Source organism: Anguilla rostrata, chromosome 14, assembly GCF_018555375.3.
Source record: "Anguilla rostrata isolate EN2019 chromosome 14, ASM1855537v3, whole genome shotgun sequence".
NCBI classification, from domain to species: Eukaryota; Metazoa; Chordata; class Actinopteri; order Anguilliformes; family Anguillidae; genus Anguilla; species Anguilla rostrata.
Window position 1 is genome coordinate 31,679,571 of NC_057946.1, and position 19,528 is coordinate 31,699,098.

Genomic DNA, 19,528 nt, shown 5'->3' on the forward strand with positions numbered 1-19,528 from the left:
TCGTTTTTAATTTTTTTGTGTTTACAAATACTGATTTTTGCTGTAGTTTTTGACCCATTTGCACTGAGTTTTGGTATTATAATTTTTTCAAAAATTAAACGGATGCCACGGAATTTTTATACGTTTTGAAAGTATTGTGGAGGACTTTCAAACGTGTCTTCCGTTCCAGGATTTGCAGTTCGGGGTCCTGCTATGCCCTATTTGTCCGGGTTGGGGGCGTCTGTAACGTTGCCCGCTCTGTGGATACCCCACTACCTCTGCACGAGTGGAGGTGGAGGGGAGAGGGGATTCGGACCTGGTGCATCTGTTCCAGGAAGGAGAGAGTAGGCCAGAATCACAGAGCCCAGCTTACAGCGGCAGGGCCGTTTTTTTCTCTGAAGAAATATCCAAAGGAAACTTCTCTCTGCTGCTTAGGAATGTCACTACTGAAGACAAAGGGCTGTACAAGTGTGTAGTTCACACTGTTCATGAGTCCAATGAAACAGAGTTGACAATAGATATTGGTAAGTACCCCCAGCCCACTTGTCCCGATGCAGGTTCAGACAGCTTTGTTGTTTGTTGTGGTTACATATTTGAAAAGTAAGCGTCTTTATTGCATGAAATTTGTTGGAAAACCAGCTGGATTTTCAATTTCTATGAAAAATAGTTGTTATGATAAAATGAACAGAAAGTATTTGCTTACATGCATAGAGGAGCGTGAAGGTAGAATATGCCATACCCTGTAAAAATGAAATACAAATGAAAAATGTAACTTGATTTTTCAGAATGGCTGGTTGTGACAGGTGCAGACATGCCCATATTTGCATATGCTGGTGAGGATGTGGTTCTGAACTGCTCAGTGAACACCCATGTTCCTCTCAAAGAGTTAGAAGTAGAGTGGACAAAGACAAATGGGGAAATCCTGGTGCTGCTGTTTTCTGAGGGGGAGGACAGACCAGAGTCACAGCACGAGAGATTCAGGGGGCGTGCTGAGTTCTTCAGTGAGGAAATTCCCAAAGGAAACTTCTCTCTGAAACTGAGGGATGTAAAAAGTGAAGACAGAGGGGAATTCATGTGCAAAGTCCATACAGACAGAGAATCAGTCAATGCAACGGCATGGCTACAAGAACAGGGTAAGTATGAACATGATCACATACTGTATGCAATTTTCTCACAGTTAATGGTTTGCCTCTTAAGCCGCGTTTCCACCAAAATTACCCGGAACTTTCAGTCCCAGGAACTACTTTACCAGGAACTAAAAGGTTCCTTCAGCCAATGGTTGTCTGCGTTTCCACCGGGGTCTAAAGTCCCGCGAAGATTAGGCAAATTAGCCCACTGACATATGACAAAGCGACGTTGTCGTCGGTCCATCTGTCATATGATTTCTTCTGTAACCCCATACTACCACCGTAGTAGCCTACATTATTTTCTAATAACCGGGACAGCCCGGAGGGGTTTATTTCACTTATATATAACGGGTTACCAACAATGACTATATATGGTTACTTTTGTATTTATTGATTTTCATATATCCTCTCAAACACATTCATTATGTTTTTATGCGAACATTCGCTTTCATGTCTTGACATCCGAAGCGACAGAATACATTCACATTTATATGTATAGCCTAACTGGCAACAACAGCAGAAAACATGCACACGTTGTAAACAATTTGCTGTTTGATTACTTTCTCGTCGTCAATTCCATATAGGCTAATGGAAAAATGACAAGAATAGAACGAAAACTCGGACTTGCGTGAAAATGTAAATTAGTAGGCTAGTGGTACAGCCACCGTTTGCTTTCCTTCGAAGTTACTGCTAGCCGAGCAGCGAAGTGTGCCCTCCAGATGCGAACCATGCACCATAAATTAGTCCATAGTCTTCCTGGTCTTTTCGTGGAATTGAAAAATGGCAGTAAAATTGAGTAAAATTACGGCAGTCTGAAAAAGCTAAAGGGAAGATTACTAGAATTAACTTGTTATTTTACCCGGATAAAAAGTGTGGAAGGTGATTTCCAGTTTGCTTGTACTGTATCACCAAAGTTAATTATGCAGAACTACCGCATACCTCACATAACTGTATCAAACGTTTTGAGTCAATTACAACGGGCTAACAAAGAAAATCCGGAAGAAAATATTCAGCAACCGAATGAATCCGTTTGAATGTTTTGGTAGCCTACGTAATATGCTGTCCCAGCACGAATGCTTAACATTTTATAAAACGAATACTAAAGCAAGAAAAGAACAGAAGAGCACACGTTATAATTCCAAGACGTTGACAGGCTATAACCAAAACTAGGCTACTGCGCCGCATAACATACAAGTTTGATTTGAAGTTATTATGAAAATAAATTGGTTTGCCGCTGCATATTTTCAAACATGGCGGGTAATGGCGGAAAATAAATACAACACAAATGCTGCGAGTACTCAACCAATCAGAAATGTTCAGCGCTGCAAGCTCCACCCAAAAGGTTCCTGTACTTTCGGAAAGTACTACCCCCCGAGCAGGAACGTTTTGGGGGGTAAAACAAAGCCCCCAGAACTAAATTTAGACCCTAGTTCCTGCGGTGGAAACGCACTGAGTTCCTCAAAAGGTTCCTAGTTCCGGGGTATAGTTCCTGCGGTGGAAACGTGGCTTTACTCACAAATTCACTCCAAAATGTTAATTTACCACCTTACAGTTTAATATTACTGGGAAAATTAGTTCCAGCTCAGCGCTAACCTTCCATACCAATTCAAGTTACGGTATTTTATCGTTTTATGTTTCTTTTTAGGGCTTGTTATGGATGTGATCTGCTTGTATTCAGGGTTGTATTGTGGTTCTTGGTTTGCATAGTTAACTTGAACTGGTGCTTTAGTGATGTTGTATCTTTACTCCCTGTTGTATCCTTACTCGGTGGTGTTTCTTTACTCCCTGTTGTATCTTTACTCGGTGGTGTTTCTTTACTCCCTGTTGTATCTTTACTTAGTGGTGTATCTTTACTCCCTGTTGTATCTTTGCTCGGTGGTGTATCTTTACTCACTGTTGTGTCTTTACTCCCTGTTGTATCTTTGCTCAGTGGTGTATCTTTACTCACTGTTGTGTCTTTGCTCAACTGGTGTATCTTTACTCACTGTTGTGTCTTTACTCACTAGTGTTGTTGGCCAGGTCTGACACTATTGTTTATATTAACCAGGTAAACGCAGGTCTGTTTCTCCTACACTGTAAATCACTCTGGACAAGAGAATCTGTTAAATGAATAAATATTTTTTAAATGAATCCCATCTGTATTTTTTAAACACCTGAACCATTATTTATTATCAATTATTAATTAGTTAATACTTAGTAATATTATTTATTTTTAACAGTGCCCTAATGCTGGGGTAATGGGGATAGAGATGGGTGTGGACCCCATGTTGCCCCCCCCCCCCCCACCTTGTTTTGCTGTTGTTGGTTTGGATCTTGTATTGTAGGTTTTGGCAATAAATAAGTTGTAAAAAGACACCTTTCCCTTACAGAGGAGGAAGAATTAGGACAGCATCATGCCTGTTCAGGCAGTGCTACTACATGATCTTATGTTCAGTCTTTGATTAATTAAAATCTCTGTTACAGGTTTTTCCACGTGGCATTTATGTGTTCTGGGCTTAACCATCGCTGCTGCGGGTTTTGCTGTTTTAAGCTGCATTCCTGCTCTTTGGTATATAAACAAAGACAAAAAAGAGGAAATAAAGGAAGGTAGGAGTGTTTACATTTTTTTCTCCTTTTTCAATTTTATAATACAATTATTTAACATTTTAACCCTTGGGTTTATGTCTGTGTTCTTTTCTTTGTGCAGCAATGATAACTCACTGCACACAATTTTGCACACTGTATGATAAAACACAGCTCTTACTGTGTTTTCCAATATTTGTTCATGAACAATATTTTATTTTAAGAAATATACACAAATTGACTCGGAATGGAGCTTCATGTAAAAATACACGGCACCTAGTTAACTCCAAATATTGTTACTTGTCTTTATTATGGTTGTAATCAAATCAAATAGAGCTTAATTAATTTCCATGAATTTTTATGTGCGTTCATACATTTTTCATCAACCATTTCACCAATATCTCATAGACATTACAAAAAAACTTGAAATTAATTATGGGTGCTTGAGGCAAATAAAATTATGGTCTCAATAAAATAATCTTTCCATAACCCAAATAATGTATGTAAGGACATGTGTGTGACAATGTTTTTCTTACTTCTTAGTTAAAAGCAACAGGGCTGTTTTGCTATATTGCCTTCAAGTCTCCATTCCATGCATCCTGATATCCATTGCATTCGCCATATGGGGAAAAATAGAAGGTAAGTCTGCTTGTTTGGTTTTACTTTTATTTAAGTTGGCCATGCCAAATTCCCTCCCTAATTTTGAATGTCCCATTAGCTACTTACAGTCGTGTTTATACAGCAATCCCTGCCGCTGATTCGGGAGAGTGTAGACGTAAGTAGGTCTCCTTGGAAACGAATGGTTTCTGTTGCCAGCCAGTCAATGAGTGGGGTCACAAATGAGTAAGTTTGGATATTATTTGGATTTTATTGATTCCAATTCTGAATCTGATTTTGCTTATTGAATTTGGTATTTATCGAATCCCGGTTCCAATTCTTATCATATTTTTGGAGGAAGAAACCAAAAATTGCAGATGATACAAAACTGGGAGGCCCAGCTAATAGTTTGGAATCTATTAAAGTAATCCTAGAAGATATAAATAAAATACAGAAGTGGGTGGAAACCTGGCAAATGAAATTCAATGTAGGCAAATGTAAAGTTCTGCATGTGGGAAATAAAAATATTACGCAGGATTACTTTATGGGAGGAACAAAATTGGAATGTGCTCAATTTGAAAAAGACTTGGGATTAATGGTTGATCAAAGCCTTTAAGGTTCTAGGCACTGCAGTGTAGCAGTAAAAAGGCCTGCTGGATACTGGGATATACAGCCAAAATTATTGAGTATAAATCCTAGGAAGTTTTAAGTATCTTATACAATACATCTGTTAAACCACACTTGAAGTATTGTGTGCAGTTCTGGGGACTGTACTACATGAAAGATATAGAGGCTATGGAAAATGTTCAAAGAAGAGCAACCAATTTGATTCCTGGAATGAAAGATAACAGCTATGAGGAAAGACTTAAGATGCTTAATCTCTTCAAGCTTAGTCAAAGGAGACTAAGGGGTGATTTGATTGACGCTTTTTATTTCATAAAGGGGATCAACAAAGTGAACCACAAGAGATTGTTCAGGTTCACTTCTGTTAGTAGAATGAAGGGACATAAATGAAAATTAGCAAACGGTAAATTCAGTACAGACACTAGTAAGTATTTTTTCATGCAGAGAGTAGTCAAGACTAAGCTAATGGTGTTAGATATTATCTAGTCTGTGGGTAATCAGAGCAATAGTTACAATTTAGTCAGGAAAATGGCAAGCATTGTTGGGCTAAAACGCCTGTTAATCGTCCTTATGTTATGTTATGTTATGTTGTGTTAAAAATGCTTCAAAAGCAAAAACTACCTGTATTCTTAGCAGATTAATGATGCTACAATATGTAAATTGTCAGTAATTAAGATAAGGTGTCTTCCTTCATTCTGGTAAAAAAAAAATTCAGTAAAATAAAGAAAAAATAATAGAGATTCCCTATCACAGGCTCTCTGGGGATGAACTTAAGGAGCGGGGATACTACTCTTTGAACGTGATCTAAAAGAATCATGAATATCATTTCCTATTTTATCAGATGAAAGTTGAATGTATACTGTTTTGTGAGTCGTATGTAACGTATTGCGAGGCGCTACTAGTCTAGTGCTAACTCAATCTAAGGTGTTACTGGGACTGTGGTCATCAAAAATAGTGTAATGCTGAAGTTCACACCTTCCTGCAGTACATGTTTCAAGATCCTGGAAATACTTCCTCCCTTACATGCATTGATTACTTTTGCTGGACCTGTAATGGTACTTTTTCTAGTGAAGCTTAGCTGCACTTTAGACCATTTTCTCAGATCATCCATGTTGTAAACTACAAGCAGTCTACATGCTATGATGATGCACAATGTGGTCAAGAATTTAGATGTTAGAACAGCAGGTCCTGATAGTTGACTTAAACTTTTTATAGACCATCATTTTGAATACACGATGCATTTCACTCGTTTTGTGAGCACAACTGAAAATATGCTTTCAGGAATCAATAAGTGAATTCAAAACTCATGTTTATTAATAAATTTCTGGTTCTTGGAAATTTGGAACTGGTTCCAATTCAGAACTAGTTCTCAATGCTTGATTCTATTGGAATAGAGATTAATTATAATGACACTGATGAAGAAATTCACTATTATTAATGTATATACTCCTTATGAGTCATATCAGAATGAAGATGAATATTTATTTACTGAGGATAATGGTACAACCTGTGTTTATGTTGTTGGGCAGGGCTTAAAATTCATTTTTGGTTTGAGGGGGATTGCAAAGGTTTGGGGGAGAATTTGAGTGAAGAATGGGTGGTGGCAGAAGCTATAAAAGAAAAAAAAAACAATGGAATATGCTTTTATTAACTTAATTCTTTTCTCTTATTGCCATTTTACTTTATGTACAGTAGAAGTCTGAAAATCTAAATAGACAAACCCTTTCTCTTTCTTCATGAGCTGCTTTAAAACTGCTGTATCAAAATAACTTAAAACTGTTCAGGAAAACTGTCCAGGATATCTGAACACATTTTGTTTGCAAAAAAGAAAAAAATCATCAATACAAATATCGAACAGTTTCACTTTGAACATTCGATTAAACAAGTTATGTTTAAATCTGTTTTATGGTTTTGTGCTACAGTACGTCATACTGAATGGAAGAAAATCCCTGCAGCAATGCCCCAACATCTAGTAAAAAGCCTTCCATCTCATCCAAAATTATGGGCATTAACATGAAGTTGGTCCACCTTACAACCTCTATTCTTATGGAAGGCTTTATACTAGATTTTGGAGCATTGCTGCAGGGATTTGCTTCCATTTAGCCAGAAGATAATTAGTGAGGTTGAGCACTGATTGGGCGAATAGGCCTGGCTCACTGTTGTCTTTCCAATTGATCACAATGGTGGTCGATGGGGTTGAGGTCAGGGCTCTGTTCAGGCCAGTCAAGGTCGTCCACACTGTTTTCAACAAAACAGTTTCTGTATGGACATCGCTGTGTGCCCGGGGGCATTGTCCTGCTGAAACAGGAAAGGACCTTACTGAAACTGTTGGGAAAGCACAGACACAGACATCTAGAATGTGATTGTATGCTGTAACATTAAGATTTTCCTTCCCTGTAAGGGGCTTAGCTCAAACCATGAAAATCAGCCCCAGACGAAGGGGTGTCCAGATACTTTCGGTCATATAGTGTACGTAAATTTCATCTGTGCATAGGCGATGTCAAACCATTGTTTAGAGCTTTCTGTATGCCCCTGTATACTGCTCACTAGTGGTGTACCTACACAAAAGGCTATATGCAGAAATGTAAAGTGGCTTATAATGATGGTAAATGGACTGCATTTTATATAGCGCTTTTATCCAAAGCGCTTTACAATTGATGCCTCTCATTCACCCATTCACACACACTCACACTCACACACCAACGATGAAAGGCTGCCATGCAAGGTACCAATCAGCTCGTTGGGAGTAATTAGGGGTTAGGTGTCTTGCTCAGGGACACTTCGACACGCCCAGGGCGGGGGATCGAACCGGCAACACTCCGACTGCCAGACAACCGCTCTTACCTCCTGAGCTATGCAATGCAGTTATTAATTCATGTGCCAGGATGTCACAGTGCTAAGCAGATGTTTGATAATATGTACCTGTCAAGCATAAGAAATCTCATGTATAAATGTGTCAACTGGTTGAGTCAAAGTATAGCATTATTAAGGTACCAGTCAATCCTGTGAAGAGCTGTGTTTGATTCCAGTCAAATATGTGATGTCACAGGTGTAGGAGGCTTTATTGTAAACTTTTTACATGGGTCATAAATGGAGCTGTGGCAAACACGCCTGCCACAGGCCACCAAAGTGGCTTTCCTTGGGGCCCTCCAGCACAGAGACACAGGGAGAAGATGTTCCAACAGTCCAGGTTTATTTTACGAGGGTTTGGCAAGGTGGTACAGCCAAATGAGCAGATCTTAAACCCTGTCATGACAGAGAGCTCCCCGTGTGAGTGGGGATGGCAGATTTAACCTGTGCGCAGTGATTACCTCACTACGCACAGGTGCAGCCACTCCTGTTCCTGGGTCCAATTAGCCTGGCCAATTATCTAATTCTTAACCAATTATCCAATTGGCCAGGTCTAATTAGCTTGACCCAGGGCAGGTGTGGCTGCTTAAACCAGCCATCCCCACACCACAGGAGCTTTTGTACTTCATCGTTTCTTGTTTTTTATTGTAAACTGCCATTGTTTGTTTTCTTTTTATTTTTTTCCTGCTATGGACCTTTTTTTAGATTAGTCTAAAATAAAAAGCTGAATGAATGGATGAATGAATAGCATTTGTAGGTGTATCATACCATTGTTAGATGACCTTTGATATGCTTGATTATTTTTTTGAAATCATAAAACATTTTACTTGTTCCTTTGGATGGATTATTATTTAAGTCAGTTTAAATTTTTTAAAAACTTTATTAACATTGTTTATTTGCCATTGTAATTGGAGAGAAAATTGGGAGAAAAGCAAAAACAAAAATAGTTACACATTTGTCATTGCATATATTTTGATGTTATTTTTGTTTTTCAGGCTTTGTTGGAGAGGCTTATGTTTGCAGTGCAATAAATCTCACGAGGATCCTTGTGATATTTAAGGTGGCTCCATATGTACTTCCTGGTATGTTTTTGTTTTATAATACAGCATTTTGTGAACATATGTACAAAATACACCATTTATTGCCTACAATATTACAAGATTTTATGTCAATACAGTGTTTCCCACAGGTTGAAAATTTATTTGTGGTGGTGCAGAGTACAAGCACAGAACCTAACGTTAGCTGGCTAAATGTTGATGCTTGCTAAATGCTAGCTAACGTTAATCCAAAGAATGTTGATAACTTTGCAGTGGGGCTAGGGGCAGAGGACACTGTCTTTTGAGGAAACGTTGCATAACAACGGCTAAATTTGACTGATTTTGACAAAGTTAAATCACTTTGTTATCTGGCACAGATATGGGTGCATTCCCCATTACCTTCACATTCACACACTGATGTGTGGCTGCTTAACTCTACTTGCATCAGCTACGAGCTATGAGAGGGAGTGGGGAGGGACAGTTTGCACAGCAATATGAGTCAGTTGTATAGCACTTCGACATTTGAAGGAAAAAATTATAAATACAAAGTACAGTATAGTGTGTTGCTGAAAAATCTTTTTGGGCAGGGGCAAATCTGTTTGGGTGGGCTGCCCAAATAAAATAATTGTATGTAGTGTAACATATAATTTATTTATTACATTTTTACTCATTATGTGGGTAATTGCAGCAGAGCGTTCATGTGGGGTAAAATCAGGGGTGTAACCAGGACCTAAGAGTACAGAGGTCAAGAGACTCAGCAGGGGTGGGATGAGGTGAGGTGGGGTGAGGGTCAGGGGTTAGGCTGGGGTATGCTCTTTTCCCCTCTAAACGAAGAGGAGAGGGTCTTATGATATAATTTTGAAACAGGCCCCCATGGGCCATGGAACGTCTCTGGCTACAAGTGTGTGGCAAATGAATAAATTATAAATTGTAGTGGTTACTGCTGGGGAAGTAAGACTTCATTATCTGTTTTTGAAGAACAATAGTTAGTCAAACAGGAGCCTCACTCCTCATCCAGATTGATGCTGTGATTTGAGTTTGTCCAGAAATTTCATGAAGAAAATTAATATAGCATATTTAATAAAATGACATTGTATTTTGCTGATGATGATTTGGCTAATACATTCTAGTAAGGCTGAGTTGTCAAGAAGCAGCAGTAACTATAAATACTTTAGAACTGAGCTTTTAGTGAGTCAGGGTTGGGTGACCGGCCAGTTTTCTGTGGCTAAAACCTTCCTAGAGGCGGAGCATAAGCCACAGGCTGTATCCAGCGACAGAGATGGAGATGTAGTGGTGTGGCCATGAAAATTATCCGGACTAGAAACAGAAAAATAATACAGGCACTGGATGTCTCCTAACAGAAATATTAGGACATCATGAGTATTGCTGCAGTAAAAATGTTAAAATAACTGGTTTCTTTTTACAGGTTACGATAGATTGAAAAACGTGGCTCTGCCTTTGGAAAGTTTTGTCATTACAACAGGGGTAAATTCTGGTAAGTGTACGAACAGCATACAGTAGTTTTGGTGGCTTAACATACATTAGGTTGCATTTCCTTTCTATATCACATGGTTTAAAAACAATCAATTTGTTGCTATGCTTTTAGCATTTTAGATATTATTAATAGTTTGGCTGTGTATGGCTTTGCTGAAGTAGACAATGGCCCTGTTTCATGACAACGTAAGCACAAACGTGTCTGGGCATAAGCGGAATTGCTAGTTTAGTCTCCCGCAAACTGGCACTGCTAATTAAGGGCATATTAATAGAAACATTCGGCGCTGTGCAAATTAGGTGTTCAAGAATACGTTCGTGTTTTAGACCAAACTAAACCAGGTTGCACTGCTGCATTGTGCCATTTTGGTGGTGTTATAAATGTTCCACAAATATTAATGCATGTACACATAACACAGATGCAAGAAATTGTTCATTTCAATTTGACTATCTGATATGCAAGCTATGTTCGGTTATGCAGTGCAATGTTGTCTATTTAGGCATTGCACCTATATGGAGTTAGTCAATGTGAGCTACTTGCATGAGAGACACAATGAGTGTGGGAGACCAGCTCTACACCATTCAAACAGTGCAATATACACTTTGTTAAAATTCTTTTGGCTTATCACTATTGCTTGCATTTTTCTTATTATATCATATGGCTTAAAAAGGTAAACAGGGTATTGATATTATTGTAGCACTTTTATTATGAGACCAGGCTGATCTCTGCAGATCCATGGCGATTTATTAAACAGCGGAGAAGGCAAATGAGCAACACACTTGTAAGACTGGCCACGAACTTAGGCTGCACACTGTTTTTATAGGTCGCTTGTGGCTGTTTGCAAATACATGTACCCTTTCAAATGAACCAATCAGCGACTCGCTACAGACTCTCAGTAGCTAGTTAGATACTGCAATGGAAAACACACCCAGAAGTTAACATTATGATGCAGAACACTATGAGCAGACTGCGGCAGCTAGACAACTAACTAGTCACTAAAACACATTCCCTCCCTCCCTTGTAAAGAAATGGGCTACAATCCTGATGAAAGCCCTCTTCACAGCAGTCCATGCCCTTTCAAAATCCCGCTGCAAAATGGGATGGCAATGTGGGTGGTTGCCATTTGTGAAGTGCCACGCATCCTGATCAGTACAGGTCTTAATTGTGCTTCTGCGCGGTGCCAGGACTGCTCAAATGATCCCTGGTCAGCAGCTGGCTCTCGAAGACCCTCCCCTGGTCAGAGTGTAGCTCTTGGGGCATCCCGAACCCTCAAGAACATGCCAGCAACCAAGCACTCCGCCACCACTGACGCTTCCTATGAGGGAATCACGTACACCACTGGCCACTTAGTGAAGTAGTCCATGGCCACCAGCATGTATCGATTCCCCCCGTCGGTAACAGGAAACGCCCCCAGGATGTCCACCGCCACCCTCTCCATCAGTACCCCGCTTCACGACTGCGGGAGCAGCACCCTCTCCTGGCCCCCTGGCCCTTTCTTTGCTGAGAGGGCCCCACAGCGGTGGCAGAGGCTCCCAACGTCCCTCCTGTACCGGCCCCAGTATAAGTGCCAGCAGTGGCTCCCAACGTCCCTCCTGCTCCGACCCCAGTATAAGTGCCAGCAGTGGCTCCTAACGTCCCTCCTGCTCCGACCCCAGTATAAGTGCCAGCAGTGGCTCCCAACGTACCTCCTGCACTGGCCCCAGTATAAGTGCCAGCAGTGGCTCCCAACGTCCCTCCTGCTCTGACCCCAGTATAAGTGCCAGCAGTGGCTCCCAACGTCCCTCCTGTACCGGCCCCAGTATAAGTGCCAGCAGTGGCTCCCAGCGTCCCTCCTGTACCGGCCCCAGTATAAGTGCCAGCAGTGGCTCCCAGCGTCCCTCCTGCACCGGCCCCAGTATAAGTGCCAGCAGTGGCTCCCAACGTCCCTCCTGCACCGGCCCCAGTATAAGTGTTGGTGGAGCCGGCGCAGGGTCTTGTTAACCCTGAAGTGGCCGACCCCCAGTAAAGGTTTAGAGATGTAATTTGAGGTTGCAGTAGAATCCTGCACTGCCCCTGGTAAATGGTAAATGGACTGCATTTATATAGTGATTTTATCCAAAGCACTTTACAATGCCAGGCATTCACCAGAACAGTTAGGGGTTAGGTGTCTTGCTCAGGGACACTTCGACATGCCCAGGGTAGGGATCGAACCGGCAACCCTCCGACTGCCAGACAACCGCTCTTACCTCCTGAGCTATGTCGCCCCCCTGTCAGGACAGGGAATGCTGTGTGACCTCTTTAGACCCACCTAGACTGGCTAATGAATTAGTGCAGAATGTGCTTATGGAGAATGCCTTTACTCACTGTGCACCCCAGCCGGCCCGCATTTATAACATAATTAATGCCTTACAATGAATCACGTACTGTACATTAATCTCTTCATGTACATTAATAGCATAATCCATATATACGGTGCATGTAATGCTTAATGTATTGTTGATATTTTTTCGATAAAATCAGTCATGCTGATTGCTACTTTGCATAAGACAAGTTATCAAGTACGCATATTGCATTGTGAATTTATAAATACTGGAAATTATGATAAACTTATTTTTCTAAGCACAGTATTTCCATTATTTGTCAGTAATGTACTTGATTTATAACATTTTAACATTTTCCTTCTTAGTTTTAATTTTCCATCAGTGTCCTGTGCACAATTTAATTGTCTTTCATTTCTCTTCAAATCAGTTGTTCTCCATAATGTTTTGACATACCAAGCCCCAGATGCAGGACAAAAACTATTTTCTGGATTCATGTTTGCTGTTGTGCTATTGTTCAATTTATCGGCTATTTTTTCAGGTAAGACTATATTGTAAAATATAGCAAAAGCCACATTGCACAAATACTTGTATGTATAATCAGTGTTTGGCTGCAGATGTCCAGTGGGATATATTGCAGCATTATGTAACTGTGGAGAACTTACCTTAAATAATTATTGGTTTATAAATGTCTTAAGTGCAGCCTGCCTTTCTTTCAGAAAAGAACATTTCAAAATGAAAGTATCACTGTTTCACTGAAATGTCAACACACACATGCATTTCATACATAAACATGTATTGCAGTAAGAATGTCTGAAGGAACTTTACATGTGAACCCACTCTTTTCTTACTGTAGAGCTAGAACATTTGCTTCCATGCATGCTTTGTGTTTTTCTGGGTATAGTTTTCTATGGTACACGCCAGGTCTGCAGGTCTATAGTATAGATACAGTAATGATAAAGTTTATGTATCATGCTATTGTATAGCCTTAAAAGTTATTTTAATAAATAGCATGCCTAGTGCAGAATTATTTAGCAATACAGCCAACTTACTATGGCGTGGGTAACTAGGATAGGTAAGGTGAAGGTTTATAGTGTAGGCATGGTGATTTAAGCATTAGTATGGTAGGCATGGTATGGTAGTAGAATGGTGATGCAAAAAATGGTACTTGTTATTAGTTAAAGTACCTTAAAATTGGAAAAATGTCAAAGTCACATACAGTTTTTTGCTTAATCATTTCAGTTCTGTAGCATATTGCTTATTGTTTAGCAAAATGTATTTGTTCCATTTGCTTGTCAGGTGATTAATTTGATACATTGATAGGTGGAGATCTGGTTGTCATTGTGGATTTCTCTCTGCCTGCTTATTAGTGCATTCCTGTGTTTCTGTTGTTGTCCATCTGTTTCTCAAGTTTAAGCTCCTACACATCACTGTTTCACCTTACTGGTGTCCTCGTACAGCATGTCCAAATGGACATCTGATCCTAGCGGCTTTATGTGCACCAAAAAGGCAAGACTGAGATGTGTCCACATGTATAAGTAACCAAATGCTGCAAACATTGTCCTTTTCTGTACTTGCAGGGTTTTACTCAGGGTATAACTACCTAAATGGGATCATTCAAACAGAAGTATTCTTTCTGATTTTCACACGTTCGGCGTATGGTTTCACAGCGGGTAAGTTGGCCTTTAAAATGCAGTCTTGTTGCGCAGCAGTGTCTGCTGCATCTGCAGTGTGTTTCTCCACCAGTAATTCATTTAAGTTTTTTATTGGCTAAATAATCTACATGGGATCACCTTAAAGTATGTATATGAAATGCAGACAACAAACGTGGATATATCTGATTTAGCATTTTTTTCTGTTCTATATTTTGTTTAACATTGTTGTGGTAACTTCACCTCGTGGTTATTGAGGTTGATTGTACCAAGACTGAAACAACCTGTACATTGTTAATGAATTAATTACCCACAAGTGATTTAAGATGCCTACTGGCCTTTTGCTAGACACACAATGCATCTGTGTGTACTAATCAATTAATTAAAAAATCTTTAGAACAATGGAAGTGCTGTCTACATAATCTACACACCTTGTTCTCAAGGCCTGCATTGGCTGCTGACTGAAAGAAGACCACAGATACCTGCAGACACAACTTGAGTTTGACACCCCTGGGCAGGTTAACATACTCAGGGTTTCTTTGCTTTCACAGACTTGACAAAACCTAACAACTGCACTCAGGCATAGGTATCCCAAAGGTGGTTATCAGCTTTCTCAGTGAACATGGGCTTTGTCAATCAAGCTCTGTGTGCGTTCCCTTAAAAGTGGCAGTGTCTGTAAAAATGAGCCTATAGCTGTACAGCATGGACCGTACTTGAGCAGCCTATTATTCACCTGAGGAAAAAAGACTGATATGGACTGATTTAATGGACGGATATGAAGAACATAAAACAATCATAATTGCAAAAAGTAACACCATTGCTGCCATCAAAGCCAGGGACGAGCGTTGGCAAAAAGATTGCTACTAGTGTAAATTTGTTAATACCTTATTTACCTTAACACAGATAACGAATCAATTCTACACTCTCACCAATTGTCCTACAGTTTATTTCTAAAGTGCAAACTGCACATTCTAGAGCTTATAAACCTTAAACTTGATACAGGATATTTAAAATATTGCCTGAAGCAATCACACCAATGTTTATTCATGAACTCAACACCATTGGCCTATATTTGAGGGAGCCAGATATAATGTTTAGGGTTGAAGAAGCTTGCACATGTACTGTATTCCCTCCACTGCAAATTTACAGTACTGGCACAAATAATAGGAAACACTGCATTAATCATCACACACTGCATGCTTGATGATTAATGGAATATCTTGCCACAGTTTCGTTTTTTGGCATAATACATGTAATATGTAATAAATGTAATATCAACATGAATCAAAAATTAAATAATTAGCATTTGTGTTAAACAATCAATATATAATTACATCTTCCGAGGTGTATTAGTCCATACCTACATAATTGAGCAGTCTAAAGTATCTTGCAGTTGGAAATTTTATCATCAGCTTGAACATGTACACAGTATTTATTTATTCTGTATTTTTAAACATAAAATTAAAATATGAATATAAAGAAAACAATTTTTTCCTTTTTTGGTTGGTATACTGCATTTTTAATTACTGATGGTCACCTAATGTCACTCGTGGTCAAGACGATAGATGTTTCAGATACATTTTTACTGATGAAAATGGCTCTGAGAAACAACAATAGACACAGATGAAAGTTTTAAGAGTATCTTCTTTAAGCTTAGTGTTTCCATAATTTGTGCCAGTTCTGTATATCTTGTGTAGAGATCTTTCAGAGAAAGCCAGCAAATTAGTTCAGTCTGTAAATAATCTCTGCCCTGCAAAGAGACTGCAGATGAGATCCTGCAGGAATGGAGACACCTTTTTCAAAGGAGCTGATTGGTCAAAGAGTGGTGCTTTTGTGTGTTTCAATCCAATATAACCATAACCTGTCCCAGACCAAGTCAGCTGTGCAGCATAAGTTACCATGGCAATATACCCTGATTAAAAGAGCCAGCTTTGTGATACAGAAAACCCAGAGTTAAAGCTTAAGTTACCTTGCTAAACCTGTAATCTCACCTCATAGTCCACCCCCAGGTCTACTTTGATATCAGCATGGAATTCTTAAGGAAAAACATTGCTACCCAGACAGCACACAGAGAACTGCTGTCACTTTCCATCTGTGGAAGCTAGTCCCTACATCGCGTGGAGGTAGTTTTCCCATTGGAAAGATGTTGCGGCCATGTTGCATACCACTGCTTTGCTACGGAATCAGATGTGTCAAAATGATCAAACAAAACATTTTATCAAGTATCAAGCAAAACTAATCGTTTGCACCGGCATAGTTGTTCCAAACTCAAAAGTCTTAAGTTTTACTCTTGAAACCAATATTTTTCTTTTTTTATTTCTTTGCTTGATAATTTTTACACAAATCTGAATCAAAAGTATGATGTTTTCTGATACTTTTGGCACAAATTTCATTTCACGGTAAACAACATAACCGCGACATTTTCCCAATGGGCAAACTACTTCCATGCTACATCACAGCTGTCTCCCACAACAGAGTGCCTACATCAGCCCTGTGTACCCTGCTCTGCCAGGGTACCGAAGGGTTACAGCAGATGAAACTACATACTCCAGAGTTGTGAGGTCCATGCATTCATTGAAAGTACAAGGAGTGCAGGCTATGGACTACAGAACAGTGGCAAAATGCTGCCAACCTTAAGAACTGTACATCTGAGTGCTTCGGTCTGCCAGGAATGGGTTTTGGTGGTTTCATAATGGTGTATGTACGGTACATTTATCTGGCATGGCTTGGGTGCATTCACACAGTTATAAGGCACGGTTAATGGCAGTTCTTAATGGTACATAGTGACCATCTTCAGACCATGTTTATTTAATTTTCCTGCAGAGAGAGGGTGTCTTTGAAGCTGAAAAATGCCCTTGGAAACAGATCATGAGTAGTTTTATGTCATATGTCTCCAGGGTTATGTGCAATTAAATTATCATAGAAAGACAATCCATCATAGTCAGACAGTGGATTGAGGAGCATGGCACTGGCATTATCCATATGTCCTGGCCTTCTCAGGCAACAGATTTAAATCCAGTTGAGGACTTATGGCATATTCTGGAAAAAGGCTACTGGCCATTGTCTATTCAAAATAGATCAGCTATATTTCATGGCTGAAATTTTAGCCTTTTAAAATAAACATTAAGTTTTGCATATGGGAATTAATTCTTCGTGTATTTTGGGATTTTTCATTCGAAACACTAGTAATCATGGTGTTTTACTATATTACTTATATTTAATATATATGTATATTTTATATCAAAGGGATTCACAAGTGTCTGTTTATAACAAAACATCTTTATTATCTATCTTTCTGTTTTTCAGTGTTTTTATTGTGGTTTGTTGTACCTGATTTAAGAAATTTGTTGGATAAGTGGAAATCAGACTGGTGCAGTGAAAGATATGCATGTGAGTATAACTTGCTTCTTATATTGTGATTGATAAAGGGCTGTTTTGATTTGTAAGGAGAATCTTGAATCCATATAATTTATGTGAATAGCAAAGGAACAACAAGGCTTGCGTGTATATACAGTGCCCTCTATGATGTTGGGTAATGTTGATTTGACTGTGAAATTTTAGATTTGTAATCAAACAATTCATGTGTGGTTAAAGTGCAGATTCTCAACTTATATTAAAGGTTACTTTCATACATTATGCACTGAAGTGTCGGGGTGTGGTTGCGGGCAAAACTGACAAATTTGCATATTAAAGTTGCCTTGTGTTCCTGGAGGCAGGGCAAAGCTCTGTGATATTATTATGAAAAGATTCATTGTCTTACAGTCTTTCCAAAGAGACCAAACATGAATATATTAGGAGGTAAACTAGATCAGCTTTTGAATATCTCATTAGAAACCAAATGGAAGTTTACTCCTATTTTGAATTAAATATTTCATTAGAAGAACGCAGATATTCACCAATGCGTATAAAGCAGATTCTGTAAAGCAGAGTGTCACACGCCGCGACACACTACTTTGGTGAACAGAAGAGTTATACACCGGTAGATACTTGAATTCGGGAATTTACTGGTCTTTATTTAAATGGCTAGAGAGAGAGAGCGCATGATTCTACAGAAATTAAACAAAACGTCTTCGCCATTCACCCTCATGGGATCAAGGTACAAAAAATTAATTAATAAATTAACACAACAAACTAAAATATCAAAGACAAAATAATCAAAACAGCCAAACAGCCCCACAGCAGCTTTCCAGCTCCTTACAGTCGGTGCAGCTCCCTCTCGACTTGGGAGTTCCCCGGTCACAGCCCCTTACTGGAAAAAGAGCACACTTTAACCCCTTTGCACACATGCCAAATCTGCCCAATCTTTGCCCATTTAGGGGGTACCTTATTTAAAGCTTTTGTCATGACTATAGCTTGGGTCGTAACAAACTCCAGATGTGAGCATCACGGAGACTTGAAATGTGGCTTAAATGAAGCAGGACCATTAGATTTGTACCATTAGATTAGTTTATATTCATATTTTTGGAAAAAAAGTAAGTGCCACAAATGCAATTGTCTTGGCAAAAAATCAAAAAATGGATTTGCTCTTTTTTAGTTTGCAATGAAATACTGAGAGATCCCATTTATAAAACAGGTTAAACTATACATGTTCTGGATCAAAAACTCCTTGACCACAAGTGCGTAAAATCTAAGGGTGGATATGCAGAACTACTAAACATCTATGCAGCAAAAAGTAAGCAGTGTACCCAGTGTCTCCAAATCTATCCAAAATGTGTAAATTATGCATTTCTGTAAAGCACAACAATCATGTGTTTCAGTACAAATCAACTGTTTTGAAACTCACTTTTGCATAATTTTCAAGCGGGAGTTACAGGCTTTCCATCAGTACAGTGGCCAAAAATATCTTGGGGTCCAGAAACATACCCAAAATTGCTCCAAAAATGAATAAAATGCTTTTTGTCTATTATAAAGCACATAAATGTGCCTCTTATGAAAAAAATAATGCAAAAACATAATCACACAATGTGGTACAGTACCCAAATGTGTAATCATTAACTCTCATATGTTCTTCTGTTCTATACAGTATGTAATGTTTTATTGTATGGGGATGGGATGACATTAAAACAATATTCAACCGTCCACCACGTTTTGGCAATGTTCCAGCTTCATGCCACATCTGGTGCATTAAAAAAAACGCTACTTAGCTATCAACGAACACTTACTTTACAGTGTGAAATAACCTCATTATAAAATACCACTAACCTATTCAAATACACTCAGTTTCATAAATAACGTATAGAACTGAAATATTTTCAGCAGTAACACTTACATTTGGGTGATGAAATCTTATCTGTTCAGAGAGACAGAGACA